The sequence below is a fragment of the Prunus dulcis genome, chromosome 2, assembly GCF_902201215.1.
Source record: "Prunus dulcis chromosome 2, ALMONDv2, whole genome shotgun sequence".
NCBI lineage: Eukaryota > Viridiplantae > Streptophyta > Magnoliopsida > Rosales > Rosaceae > Prunus > Prunus dulcis.
Genome location: NC_047651.1, coordinates 4390919 through 4405929, shown reverse-complemented (window position 1 = coordinate 4405929; position 15011 = coordinate 4390919). Strand labels below are relative to the sequence as shown.

The 15011-nt window shown below is 40.4% G+C and overlaps 1 pseudogene; it reads right to left on the bottom strand.

The window, feature by feature from the left end:
- Positions 1–879: 879 nt before the first annotated feature.
- On the bottom strand, positions 880–14711 carry LOC117617977 (annotated as a pseudogene).
- Between the last annotated feature and the right edge of the window lie 300 nt (positions 14712–15011).

The window sequence follows — 15011 nt, the reverse complement described above, 5'->3', positions numbered from 1 at the left end:
AATATTCATGACGGAGAATGCCCTCTCGACTGAAGCAGTAGCAACCGGTAAAACTAGAGCCAATGTAATAAGCAAATACACATAATTGAATGCTCGATGCACCCTTGTCTCCACCATTTTTTTTGTAAGATCACCAATCCCTTGCAAGTCAGAGAAATCACTACTCGAACTCACATAATGAATATAAAGCTCAAGTTGATCATCAAGTGCCAAAAGATCCCCATCCGAAAAGTCTTGAGGATAAAATTGAGCAAGACAAAGTAGCTTTTGTTTATCAAAAGCTACAAATGAATCATTCGGACTCAAACATGCCAAACAAATAAGCAACTCAGTATTTACCTCATTAAAACGATCATCTAACTCCGTAAGTTGCTCATCAATGATATAAATAAAGAGCTCCACACGATAATGATGACGATTTGTCTTTATTGGAGCATTACGCCTTGACCTCCTTGGAAGTACGAAGGCCTCATCCATGTTAGGAACATCAATATGATGTTTGTCACAAAATGAAGACACCTCTTCAACCAATGCATCAAACCCATTATTCCTCATCCAATGTAGCTTTTCCTTGCATGATTTCACCAAAGCCATTGCATTCACAATTTCTTGATCTTTCTTTTGCAATGCTTGTGACACATCATTTGTGAGTCCCAATATAGCCTTCATTAAGAATAGGTGAAACACAAACTGAAAAGTAAGCATTTCCCTTTGAATCTTATTTGCTTCACCGGCACTATCATTGGGATTATCATCAATAATCATTTGAAACACATGAATCACAGATGAAAACATAGAAATGATGCTAATAATGGTACCGTAATGTGAGCTCCATCGTGTGTCACCGGCACGTTTGAGACTTGTTTCTTGATGCAAACCTCACCCCGTTATAAGACAATCATTTTCAAAAGCTATCACAAGTTCTTCTTGGAGTTGTGCTCTAAGTGCATCACGCCGCTTATACGATGCTCCAACATGGTTAACCACACTATTAGTGGTTGTGAAGAAAGAGGCAATATCAATATTCTTCTTTGCTACGGCAACAAGTGCTAGTTGAAGTTGATGAGCAAAGCAATGAACATAGTATGCACAAGGTTGTTCTCTCAAAATCTTTGTTTTAAGGCCTTTCAACTCACCTCTCATATTGCTAGCTCCATCATAACCTTGTCCTCGTAACTTGGAAAAGCTCAAACCATTGGAAGAAAAGAATAGGTCAATGGCATCCTTTAGTGAACTTGAAGTGGTGTCGGTAACATGTTGAACCCCCACAAACCTTTCAATTACATGCCCTTTGTCATCCACATAACGCAACACCATAGCCATTTGCTCTTTCACAGAAATATCACGTGCTTCATCCACCAATATAGAAAAGAATCTATCTTTTAAACCACTCATGATGACATCAAGTGTTTCCCCGGCACATGCATTGACAATATCTTTTTGAATCTTTGGAGCTACTAACTTGAGATTCCCCGGAGCATTTTCCAACACAACTTCTTTAACTTTCTCATCATTGTCTGCAAGGAATTGCAATAGCTCCAAGTAATTTCCCCTATTGCTTGAAGTGGCACTTTCATCATTTCCACGAAAAGAAAGACCTTGTCTCAATAGAAACTTAGTGCACTTGATTGATGCAATTAAGCATCTTCGATATGCCATACGAGCTTGTTCAGAGTGTTTGCTCACAGCCGTTTCAATATGTGTATTTTGATTCATCAAATTTGTAGCGGCTTCTCTAGCTTTATTATGAACACTACCAACCGGTCCAACATGCACCTTCATTCTTTCTCTCCCTTTCTTCCAATTCTTAAACCCTACTCCAGTGAAGGCTTCACTACCCACTTGTTCAAAATTGGATTTAAAGAGATAGCAATAAAGACAAAATGCAGCATCTTTAGATACATTATACTCCAACGAATCAAATTCATCAAACCATTGGAGAATGAAGCGTCAATTAATTCCTGAGATATTACTTTGTGGGAAAGAATGGCCTCTAGCTTGACAAGGTCCTTTTTATAGATATGCTCTTCGAACCTCATCTCTAATATTAGTATCATACTCAATCATACGAATTCTTAGTCCCAGGTCTGCCTGAAGATTAGCCAAAACCTCATCTAACTCACTTTGTCTTGAACTTGAAGTTCTTGAACTACCCACACTATCCGAACTACCCAATGATGACTTTCTCTTAAAAAATCTTTCCATAATTCTACATAAATGAATCAAAATAATAACTAAAATCAATTAAAGAGAACACCAAATTTATACCAATTGTTGATGCTCAAAATGGTTATGCCAAAGTTGAGTCCAACTTAGTGATGAGGTATGATGGATGATGGATGATGGATGAAGGTGAGGACCTTCACCAAGTGTGTGAGGATTTGGGCAAGCGATAAACATATAGAAGACAAGATATACGTGGTTCACCCAAATAATGGGCTACGTCCACGGAGAAGGGTGTTCTCATTATGATCATGTTTGTTTACATTTGTACAAGGGGATTAGACCCAAATATAAAATAACAAGTGAGAAGCCCAGTCTAAAGATGGATCCAGAAGATAGAGTACCGAAGAGCCAGTCTCTTTCTAAGGAAACAGTAGTCTTCTTTTATAGGTGAGGGGGAGTCTTCACTTCTTGTAGCTTTCCGATGTGGGACTTCTCTTGCTTTGTTTAGAGTTGTGACTTGTGGTAATGCTTCTTTGGTTAAGGTGATGACCTCTCAAAGCATGGCACGTGGATGATCTAGCCTAGCTAGTTGCTCGGTCAGTTACAGTACCAACAGTAGTCCCCCAAGTTCTCGAGTAAGAAAGTACTTCTTGATTGGGGACTTGTAATTTTAAGTGCACTGGCCGAGCAACACCATAGTTCATCTTCCAAGCTGTATAATGCACTACCCACAGTCCCCTAAGTCCCTGAGTAAGAAGGTCATTAGAGGGAGAAAACTTGGCACTAGGGTGCCGAAGGTTGAAGGGTTGCCGAAGGAACAAAGTTGCATGTCGTAGGGTGAAGTGGCTAGGCACGAGGGTGCCGAAGGCAACACAAGATGTGGCTGGGCATGAGGGTGCCGAAGGCGACACAAAGCTTGCATGTCGCAAGACGATGTGGCTTGGCAAGAGGGTGCCAAAGGCACAAAGCTTGCATGTCACAAGATAAAATGTTGAAGGGCACGGGGTGCCGAAGGCTCAAAGGTTGCATGTTGCGAGTTAATGTACCTAGGCATAAGGGTGTCGAAGGTGACACAAAGCTTGCATGTTTGCAAGGCGATGTGCTTAGGCACAGGGCTGCCGAAGACAAAGGGGATGCCGAAGGTGACATAAAGCTTGCATGTCACAAGGCAATGGGGCTAGGCATGTGGGTGCTGAAGGCGACACAAAGCTTGCGTGTCGTAGAGCAATGTGTCTAGGCACGAAGGCGACACAAAGCTTGCATGTTGCAAGGCGATATGGCTAGGCACGTGGGTGTCGAAGGCAACACAAAACTTGCATGTTGCAAGGCTATGTACTTAGGCACTTGGGTACTGAAGGCGACACAAAGCTTTCATATTGCAAGGCAATGTGGCTAGGCACGAGGGTGCCAAAGACAACACAAAGCTTGAGTGTCGCAGAGCGATGTGGTTAGGCACTGAGGTGCCGAAGGTGACACAAAGTTTGCATGTTGTAAGGCGATGTGGCTAGGCACGGGGGTACCGAAGGCGACACAAAGCATGTATGTCGCAAGGAGATGTGGCTAGGCAGGTGGGTACTAAAGGCTATACAAAGCTTGCATGTTGCAAGGCAATGTGGCTAGGCAAGGAGTTATCGAAGGCAAAAGGGGATGCCGAAGGTAACACAAAGCTTGCATGTTGCAAGGCAATGTGGCTAGGCACGGGAGTGCCAAAGGCAACACAAAGCTTGAGTGTCGCAGAGCGATGTGGCTAGGCATTGGTGTGCTGAAGGCGACACAAAGGTTGCATGTCTCAAGGCGATATGGCTAGGCACAAGGGGTGCTGAAGGCAAAAAGGTGCCAAGGGTGTTGAAGGAAAAAATGCAAGTGTGCAATTTTTATTATTATTTGGAGAAAAATAATAATAGCTTTTTTTTTTTTTTTTGGTGCCTTGTGGCTGTGGCCTTATGTTTCCGCAAGTGGGCTGGGCTAGTCGACGTGGAGCTGGGCCTGGTCTTGGCTTCGACAATGAGAGAGACTCATGAGCACATCACTTTGCCTGAGTGAATCCCTTGCCGTTCAGCAAGGGTACCATACATTAGTTGGCTTGGAGTATGGGAAGAGGCTGGGACCATGGTGACCAAAGTTCGGGCTTTCGACAAAAAAGCTGGGCCTTTGCCTTTGTGGGCTTTGCTAATAACTTCAGCAAGGTTGGAGAAGTAGTGAGTTGGGGTTTTTCGTGGGGGCTAGGCAGTGTGATTTTCTTTATCTAAGACTTGCCGCTCGGCAAGGTCTATGCGGAAGGAAACTGTAGATGTTTTAGGCAGCTCACGGTTCGGCAAGGGTAAGATTTTTTTGAGGGGTGCCGTTTGGCAGCTTATGTGAAGAGGAAATTTCGAAGCCTCCCTCCCTTCAGCAGGTTTGGAACATGACCTAGATCTAGGCGTGTTTTTTGAGTCAACAATGGACCTGGCACCCGTTGAGTTTTGTCGCGAGAGCTGCTTCCATCTTCGGCACAGCCCTTGCCGTTCGGCAAGGGTTGCTTGGAAATATTTGTGAGGCTTCTTGTGTTCTTCGGCAAATAGGCTGGGCTGTGCTGTTAATTCGGAAGGAGTCGAGGAGGCTTCAACAAGGTCAACTCGAGGGGATTTCCTTCTCCTTGCACTATGTTTCCAGCTTTGGCCATCATTTGCCGATCGACAAGGGTCGGTTGAAGGAGTTTGAGTGAGCCTCCGGGTTCTGAGCTCTGTGAAATTTGGCAAGGCTCGGGGGCATTGGACAAGAGTTCGAACGCGACGTGCCTAGAATCTTGCCGTTTGAAAAGAAGCTTGAGCACTGAGGAATTGGAACTGGGTCTTCGGTGAGCTGGTATTTCTCGCGATCCCAATTCTTCTACTCAACCCTTGCCGGGTGTCTTGATCAAATTTTTTGACACCTTTAATTGTCTCTACCTGGTGCCTACCGTTCGGCAAGTTTGGTTCATATGTTTGACATGATGATTTCTTTGGTGTAGTCTGGATCTTTGACACAATCCTTCGGCAAGAGCACGGCCTCCTTTGCAGCCATCGTAGGCTAGTGAATCAAATTTGGGCCAGCTGTGGGGCTGTGAAGGGCTGGGATTTTGTAAGGGAGATAATATTTGAGTCTTAACCTTCGGCAAGGTAGTTTGGCTTCCGTGTTCTTGTGGGGTCTAGCTACTTGGTTCTCGTAGAGAGTTGGAGCTGGGAGCTAGCATTGATAGCCAACCCCTTTTGTGATTTTCAGAAGCCTTGGAGTGTCATCCCAAAGTTACGGATCAGCGTGTTCGTTCTTGGATTGGGAGTTGTCTCCAGTAGCCAAAGCTCAACCCTTGCCGAAGGTTTAGGTATGTTTAAACTAAATGTGGATGGTTCTAGGAAAGCAACCTCAAGTTGTATTGGTGCTGGCGGAGTGATCCGCGGGGCTAATAGCAATTGGATATGTGGTTTTGCTATGAATTAGGCAAGGGGTAGATCCTTGAGGCTGAGCTTTGGGGCTTATATTTTGGGCTGCATTTGGCTTGTAATAAAGGTATCTCTCTAATCTTCTTATTAAGATGGATGCTTTAATTGTTGTTTCCCTTGTTTAGCAAATTGGTACTTTGAGTTGTCATCCTCTTGCTACGTTAATTCAGAGATGTTGTGTTCTTATGAGGCGTATTGGCAATTGTCATTTTGCTCACAGAGAAATGAATGTTGTAGCTGATTGTATGGCTAACTGGTGCTTTAACTTGGATTTAGAGGTTAGCTATTTGGAAGAGGCCTCTGCTTGGGTTAGCTCTTTTTTGGAGGATGATTTTTTAGGAGTTGTTAGGCCTCGTTTGATCTGTACTAGTTAGTTGTTGTTTCTTTTTTGAGTTTGTCCCCCAATTCTCATAAAAATATAATAAAATTAAAAAAGTGCTTCGACTCTTGTAGTTGTTCGTTTGTTGGGGTTTATCCCCTTACTTCATCAAATCACCACAAAAAAAAAAAGTGTTTGACACTTTACATAATCTAAAATTTACAAAGCTACTTGCTTCATTAAACTATCAGAGAAGATAAAGCTTCGAAAGCTTGTACACTTTGTGTTTCTATTTTTTTGATAGGAAACGAAAAAGTGCTTGACACTTGTAGTTGTTGGTTTCTTGGGGTTTATCCCCCTACTTCATCAACACATAAAAAAGTGCTTGACACTTTAAGAAAAGAATTTACAACTTATAACTTGATTAAAGAGAGCTTCAGCAAAATATCAATACAATTTCATTTGGTAATGTCACTTTCAGAGAAAAACTAACTAATGGCTATATGTTCTAGAGAAAAACTAGAATCCAAAATAGAAGTCGTACCAGTTACTTTGTTGGACCTTGATCAAACACCCATTGTAAGTTAGACATCCAGAAAAAAACTAACTAATGGCAATATGTTCTAGAGAAAAACTAGAATCCAAAATAGAAGTAGTTCAAGTTACTTTGTTTGACCTTGATCAAACACCCATTGTATAAGTTAGACATCCAAATCTCAAAATCATCACTTGAGTCTTCGCACAGAGGGGCCATGCTAGGATCTGGAGCCTCAGCTGTAGGGGGAAAGGTTATATCACAAAATGAACCCTCTGGGGGAAAAGTTAAATCAGCTAATGGAAATGGAGCCTCTGGTGTTGGAGGAAAGGTTAAGTCACCAAAATCTGCCAATAGAGTTAGTGGAAGAGGAAATTCTTGGGAGGAAGAAAAACTCCAAGATAAACAACTAAGAGAGGAGGAAGAGCTCAAAGTGGGACAAGGAGAGGGAGAGGGAGAAGGAGAAGGAGAAGGATAGGTAGAGATAAAGCTCCGTGCCTTTTGCTTGACATAGCCTGTTGGAAATCAAATCTTGTAATTGAAGGATTGTAAATATTGTAATTGTCTTTCCTATATTAGATCACAAGGTTTATGGGTCAAACCCAAATTGTAGCCTTAATTAGGAATTATTCTAGAATAGGAGATTGTGAACCTAGTATATAAAGGATAGTATTATGTACAGTAGCATATCAATAACATAACGATTATTCCATCTCTTTTATTCTTTACATCATATCAGAGCACCCCTTCAATGGCTCGTGATTTACATCTTTATTTTCTTTTGAAACTTTTGAGGGTTTCACTCCCTTGTCTTCACCATGGGCAATTCCAATGTCCTTGCTGGGAATCATCCACAGCAGCCACGTGATAAGCAACAACAATACATGCTCTAATTTTTCAGCACATCAAATCAACACATGTCTTCCAACAGCTCTTTCGCAGACAGTCCATTCCTCTCATTTGGGGCCCATCCTCAACGTCCTTGCTGGCCTTTCAGAGGAACAATGCAAACAAGTCACTACTGCAATGGTAAATTTGTCCCAACTTCCCTCTGAAAACCCAAATTCTTTTTATAACACAGCAAGTGGATTTCACACTTCCCACACTTCGTTTGTTAATTCTATTTTTACTAACTCTTAGATTCTTGACAGTGGAGCAAAAGATCACATCACATCCGACTCTTCCCATTTTATTCATAGCAATTCCTCTTCTATACCTTCCGTCAATTTACCCACATGTTCATCTGTTCCTATTGATTTCACAAGAACAATTCTTTTTAATAAAGATATCACCCTAGAACATGTTCTTCATGTCCCTACTTTTCGTTGAAATTTAATGTTTTCTAGCAAACTCACCAAATCTCTTCATTGTTGTATAATTCTCTTTCCTGATTTTTGTGTTATTCAGGACTTGGCTACGAGGAAGATGATTGGTTCAGGTAAGCAAAATGGAGGCCTATATTATACGTTGTCGTTGACCAAAGCATCTGTCTCTTGTCATATCAAGCACACATCCACCATATGCCATCATCTTCTTGGACATCCTTCCTCTGCTCACCATCAGTTGTTATCTGAATATTTTCCCTTTATATCTTCTTCATTTGATCATTCTTGCACTGTTTGTCCTATGGCCAAACAAACTCGGATTCCCTTTTCCTTAAGTAGAACATCAACTTCTTCACCATTTGAATTGTTACATTGTGATATTTGGGGTCCACACGGTGTTCAGCCACATAATAGTGCTCGTTACTTTCTTACCATTGTGGATGATTTTACCTGATGCACTTGGGTGTTTTTTATGTCACTTAAATCTGAAACACATACCTTGCTTAAATTATTTTTTCCCTTGGTAAAAAAATCAATTTAATGCCACTATCAAAACCCTTCGTACAGATAATGGGTATGAATTTCTTTCTTTAAAGGATTTTTTTTTGGTCTCCCATAGGGTTGAATTTCAATGCTCCTATGTTTATACACCTCAACAAAATGGTGTAGTTGAACGTAAACACCGGCACATCCTTAACGTTGCCCGTGCTTTGAGCTTTCAATTGCATTTTTCCTTGTCTTTTTGGGGTGACTGTATTTTGACTGCTGTGTATTTAATAATCGTTTAGCCACACCCTTATTGTTTGATAAATCCCCTTTTGAATTGCTTTATCACAACTTACCACATCTTGATCACCTTCGTGTTTTTGGCTGCTTGTGTTACGCCACCAACGTCCATAACAAATTTGACCCTCACGCATAGCGTTGTATTTTTTCAGGTTATCCTACAGGGCAAAAAGGTTACAAGCTTTATGATATTGACACCAAACATTTTTTTTGTGAGTCGAGACATTAGATTTTTTGAAAATATTTTTCCTTTTCAATCTCACCAAAACACCCCACCCAGCTCTCTTACCCAATTGGTTTTACCTGTACCATCTCCAAATGATACATTTTTTTCCCCACCTAGTCCCACTCCATCACCTACACCTGCACAAATCCATCTACGTGATCCCACTACACCTACACAAAGCCATCTACTCGATCCCACTCCACTTCTACAAACCCACCTTCTTGGACCCACTCCACCACCTGGTTCTCCCATTCCAACATCTAGTCTCCCTCCTTTAGATATTGGGCCCGTGTTTAGCCCACTGTCCCCCTCGTCTCCAGCTTGTGTTGGGCCTCCTTTTACTCCCAACCCTACTGTGCCCACAGATGCAGTCCCCCTATTTACTGCTAACCCAATTCCTCCTTATCCGCTTGATGCCCATAACCTACCACCTCCATGACACTCCACTCGTTCAACGCACCCACCGCGTTGGCAAAATGATTATTTTATGGGCTTCTCTTCTACCTCCCCTGACTTGTCATCCTCCTCGGGGCCAACTCCTTCTTCAGGTACTAGTCATCCTTTATCTAATTTTATTTCCTATCATCGTCTTTCTCCTTCGCATCATGTTTTTCTTGCTAACGTTTCAGGAACCTGTGAGCCTACCAATTATGCTCAAGCTGCTTCTGACCCTCATTGGCAACTTGCCATGAAAGCTGAGTTAGATGCTTTGCAACTCAATCGTACTTGGACGCTTGTTCCTTTACCGCCTGGTCACAAACCTATTGGCTGCAAATAGGTTTATAAAATTAAATGCAATTCAGATGGCTCCTTCGAGCATTCTAAGGCTTGCCTCGTCGCCAAAGGCTACACACAAATTGAGGGTGTTGATTACAGTTAGACTTTCTCCCCTATTGCCAAGATTACTACTCTCCGCTGCCCTTTATCTGTTGCTACTGCTCGTAATTGGTTTATTCACCAACTTGATGTTCAGAATGCCTTTCTCCATAGTGACTTATAGGAGGAGGTCTATATGGTCCCTTGTCCCGGTCTTTGCCGATAGGGGAGAATCTAGTGTGTCAGCAGAATAAGTCTCTTTATGGGCTTAAACAGGCATCTCGTAATTGGTTCTCCAAATTTTCCCATGCTATTCAAAAAGCGGGCTTCCAATAATCTATGGCTGATTATTCTCTTTTTACCAGGGTTAATGGAGATTATTTTACAGGTGTGTTCATTTATGTTGATGATATTCTCATTACAGGCAATAATCGTCAAGAAATGGAACGTCTTAAATCTTTCCTTCTCAAACAGTTTCGCGTCACGGACCTTGGTGTCTTGAAGTATTTTTTAGGCATTGAATTTTCCCGATCTAAGAAAGGTCTTTTTATGTCACAAAGGAAATATTCCTTAGACATTTTATAAGATGCAGGCTTGACAGGTGCACGACCAGAAAAATTCCCAAGGGAGCAAAATGTGAAATTAAAACCCACGAATGGTGATCTTCTCAACGATCCGATGAGATATAGGAGGTTGGTAGGAAGAGTAATTTATCTTACTGTCACAAGGCCAGACATTGTTTATTCTGTTCAAATTTTGAGTCAGTTCATGCACCAACCCAAAAAACCACATATGGAGCACTTTGTGTTTTAAGATTCATTAAAGGCACACTTGGTCAAGGTTTGTTTTTCTCGGCTATGAACAACCTTCAGTTGAGAGCTTATTGCAATTTAGATCATGCAGGTTGTCCAACAACAAGGAGATCAAGGAGATCAACAACAGGTTATTGCGTTTTTCTAAGAAATTCTCGTCTCATGGAAATAAAAAAAACAGTCAATTGTTGCTCGATCATTTGCAGAAGTAGAGTACAGGCCCATGGCAATCACATGCGTTGAGATTACATGGTTGCGCCATATATTGCGAGACTTAGGAGTTACAAAAAAGGATCCTACACTTTTGCATTGCGACAATCAAGCTGCACTACGTATAGCTGCAAATCTAGTTTTTCACAATATGTACTTAAGTCGCAAGTTGGGACTTCACAACATTCACTTTCCAACCTGAGGGGGAGTGTTGGAAATCAAATCTTGTAATTGAAGGATTGTAAATATTGTAATTGTCTTTCCTATGTTAGACCCCAAGGCTTATGGGTCAAACCCAGATTGTAGCATTAATTAGGAATTATGCTAGAATAGGAGATTGTAAACCTAGTATATAAAGGATAGTATTATGTACAACAGCATATCAATAACATAACGATTATTCCATCTCTTTTATTCTTTACATAGCCACAATGGGCTAGAATGTCGCGGACTTTGCCGCCGACAGTCCAGCTCTGGTTGCAAGAATTGCAGAAGTACCTTGGTTGCTCAAGATTTTTGTTGTTATAATAGGAAAATTTGGTAAATTTGGAGGCACAACGAGGGCACTGTAGACCGCTGGTTTGTGACGGTGGTGCCACACCAAAAAAGGCCCTCTTAGGCATTTGGATTATGGGAAAAGTTGATTTCTAGGCAAACTGGGTCTGATGGTATGAAAAAGTAGCGAAAGAGAAGATAAACAGTATTGGGGAGGGTTATATAGTCATTTACTATACACATATTTGTACAAAATAATTGAATAAAAACGTGTCTTGGTATATTAAAAGAAAAGCAAAATGGGTTTTGATTATTTTTCTTGGGCTTTTTTTCCCCTTAATATTTATTAGAATGGCATATTATACAAAACTAGTCATGTAATTGCTTCTTAGTGTGTTAAATTTTTTATAAAATCAATTAGAAAATGAAAAGTGGAATGAATTGTTGCCATATGGAATTAACATAATTCAATTAACCAAAAAAGAAAAGGCAAAGAACAATGAACCCCAAAAAGAAAATAGAAAAGACTATAACAAGTATCAAAAACTCAATCTTCGGCCCAAGCTAGGTGGAAAATTTGCACCTGGCCCCAAATCTTAAGGTTTGGTATATTTCTTCCTTAAGCATTTTTGCTCGTACCCCCTTATTCATTTATGCATTTTTGCTTGTACCCCTTGTTTTGTGAGGTTTAATCAGTGGATAAATAAGAAGGTCAAATACACACAAGATGAAGAACTTGTACCATAACACTACTGAAACAAATTGTTAAACTATATATAAAGAAAATATACATGACCAAAATGACTTTTCCATATGAAGAAAAGTTCTACAGAGGAAAGGAGAAAGGAGAAAGAAAAATTGGGCTTTGGGTAACGAGCCAATTCCGTCTTTTTTTTTTTTGTTCTAATGTTTCTTAATGGGCGATTTGTTTGGGCCTCGTGTTCTATATTTTTTGTTTGTTTTGTTATTTGAAGGACCTTGTATTTTATATGATTTTTGTATGTAACTCGTCATTATGATTTTGGGTCTGTTTTATAGGGCTTTTGTCCACCTGTTTTTTATGAAAAATAAAAAACAAAAAATAAAAGCCACAAAGGGTTTTCATTATTTTTCTAAAAAAAATTTATTCACAAAAAAAAAAAAAAAAAATCTTCATATAGAGGGCGTTGACATTATTAAATTTATTTGAAATTTCTTTCTATACAATGGTGTTGTCTTGCTCATCACCATATAATCCCAAAAAGACTAACAAAGTTTCAAGGATGGAACAAATATGAATTGAGGCAGCCAAGGGAAAGCCGAAACTCTCACACTTCGATTAAAAACTTGGATTAAATTAACATGAGTTGATAATACAAGATTAATCTATAGCCTAGCTACTACTCATTTGGAGGTGGCAGTTGCTGAATTGGGCGACCTCCCTTTGGAGGAGGTGGTGGACTCGGTAAATGGCCCAGTTTCCTCAATTTGGCATTTGTTAAAAGCATGCACTACAAGAATTCTACAGTGAGGGCGTTGTATATAACATGTCAAGAAGTCCCACACACACAAGAAAGACTTTTCATGCAACGGGGATAATACTTGTTCGCTATTCTTGTTGCAACCAAATTTTTTCTCCACACACATATATATTGTTAATTGATTATAATATTAAAGCTCAATAAAGGGCTCTACATGGAAATTACCTGCACCAACTTGGGGGGTCTGCACAGCAAAGGTGACCAGCGATGCCATCTCTCTGTTGAGGGCTCTTAAACATACGAGAGCTGAGTTCTTTCTTGTTGAACATCTTGAACATGGCTCGAGAAGGAGAATTACACTGTGTAAAAACCATGGTTGAGAAGGAGAACCAGACACTGGTGCCAACTTGATGTGATGGAGTGCCATGAAAGTCTTCATTGATTCGATGCTCCAGAATCCAAACCACAAAACCAATAAAGAAGAAGAAACAACAAGTTGTTAGCCAAAGGTCCCATGTCGAAGGCTTCAAGAAAACCCATGCATTTTGGTTTCTCATGTCTATGACTGGCACAACCATTACTACACCAGATTCTGTCTATGGCATGGTAAAGTCTACACACAATGACCTATTTCCTCTAATTGTTGTATCTCCCACCACAGCATCAAAGTTCTGCAGTAAATTAATTTAACATACATGTTAATCATTTTCAGCATTCAAATTAAGAAACTGAATCAAAAGTTAAATCAGAAAATGACATATGTGGATGAAGTCCATAATGAAAAACAAAGTATTTTACCCTAAGATATATTTGGTAGACCAAATCATTGTAAGTGCCACCACTGGTTCTATCAGACTTTGCAAAGGGAATGAACTCATAAGGTAGAGCATACGGTAACATTTCCACTGCAGCCTTAAAAACATCTATACCGAACCCAGTCACATATGTCATGTTAGTGCTAGGATCCTTCATTACCTTATCCAACTCCGTAAAACCATCCTTCACAGGAACTCCTACTCTCAACTTTTTGCCGTTTGTTGGGTTCTCCCATCCCTTGGGAACAGAGAGAGAATCTCCTGGCCATATAATGGGTCCAAGTCCAAGTTTGCGCCTAGGAGTTAAAAATATGCTTGAGTTTGTTGATGAACCCAATTTTTTCACCCGTCTATTCTGTGGTGTCCAAAATCCAATTTCTCTTGCTCCACCACCATTTATATTAAATATCTCAAAATTTGATGATTGAAGTTGTCCATCAACAAGGCTGAAATCTCCAGCAATGCCTTCAAATCTAGTGGTTGACAAGGCTTGGCAAAATTCTGGACCTAGAGATGACCTCAAAACTTTCAAGAACTACTGAGTTGAAGGAAGCATTTGTCTTTTGGAAGCCAAAGGTTGCAGTTCCAACTTCTTCAATTGCGATGGCTAGTGCAAAAGCAGAATCATAAGCCCAAAGTCCAAAAACATCAATTGAAGCATCAATGATGGTTGGATTGTCTTGTTGGAATTGTTGTTTCCACCATGGCATGAATTCTTCAAGCTTTACTGTTTGTGGAACATAAGTTTGTATACCAAAACACCTTGCATGGAACTGATGACTGAAAAATTTAGATAACCCTAATGCATTAGGTATCCCATTAGTAGTGAGCCAAACATAGCCTTCGGTCATCATTCCAATCTCTCTAGCCTTTGCAAATAACTTGGATGATAGATCCGTCCTCACGTGGACAATGAAGACTCTAGTTTGCATTGTCATTAAATTGTAAAGCTCTTCAAGAATTTGGCCATCAGTGGCTGACGGGGAAATGGCACTCCGGTAGGGGACACGGGCATCAACCTCTTCCAGGGAATCAGTTAAAAATGGTATGACTCCCTCCCCAAACTCATTATCTATGTAGACAGGCATAAGTTGCCGCCATCCAAAAGCTTTTACAAAAGCGCTTAAGGATTTCACTTGGGATGAGTCATTCTGTGCAAACTGAAAAAAGTAGGAGCCCCCAAGTGAATAAAGAGAAGGGCTTGTTGCAGAAAATGATATGATGGGCACGTTAACTTGGTCTCCATGTTAATAAGAAAGCCTGCTTGCATAGATGTCACTGGTCCTAGGATGCAGATTTCATATTTCAAAAGCAGTTTTCGAAAATCAATTTAAAAAAACTCACAGAAGAAATGGTGGTCTTATCTTAAGGAAGAAGAAGCAAAATGATGGAAGAAACCTTTTTAAAACTTCCCATCAAAAGTGACGGCTGCCAAATGAGTAATTCTTGGGTTTTTACCCAAAAATTCCTAGGTCAGAATAGACACGTGACAACTGAGAAATTTGTAGAATAGGACAAAATGGATGGATAGGATCCAGCTGGAAACAGTGAGCTCGAAATCCTACTGCTGCAAAGGTTGACTAGTCAT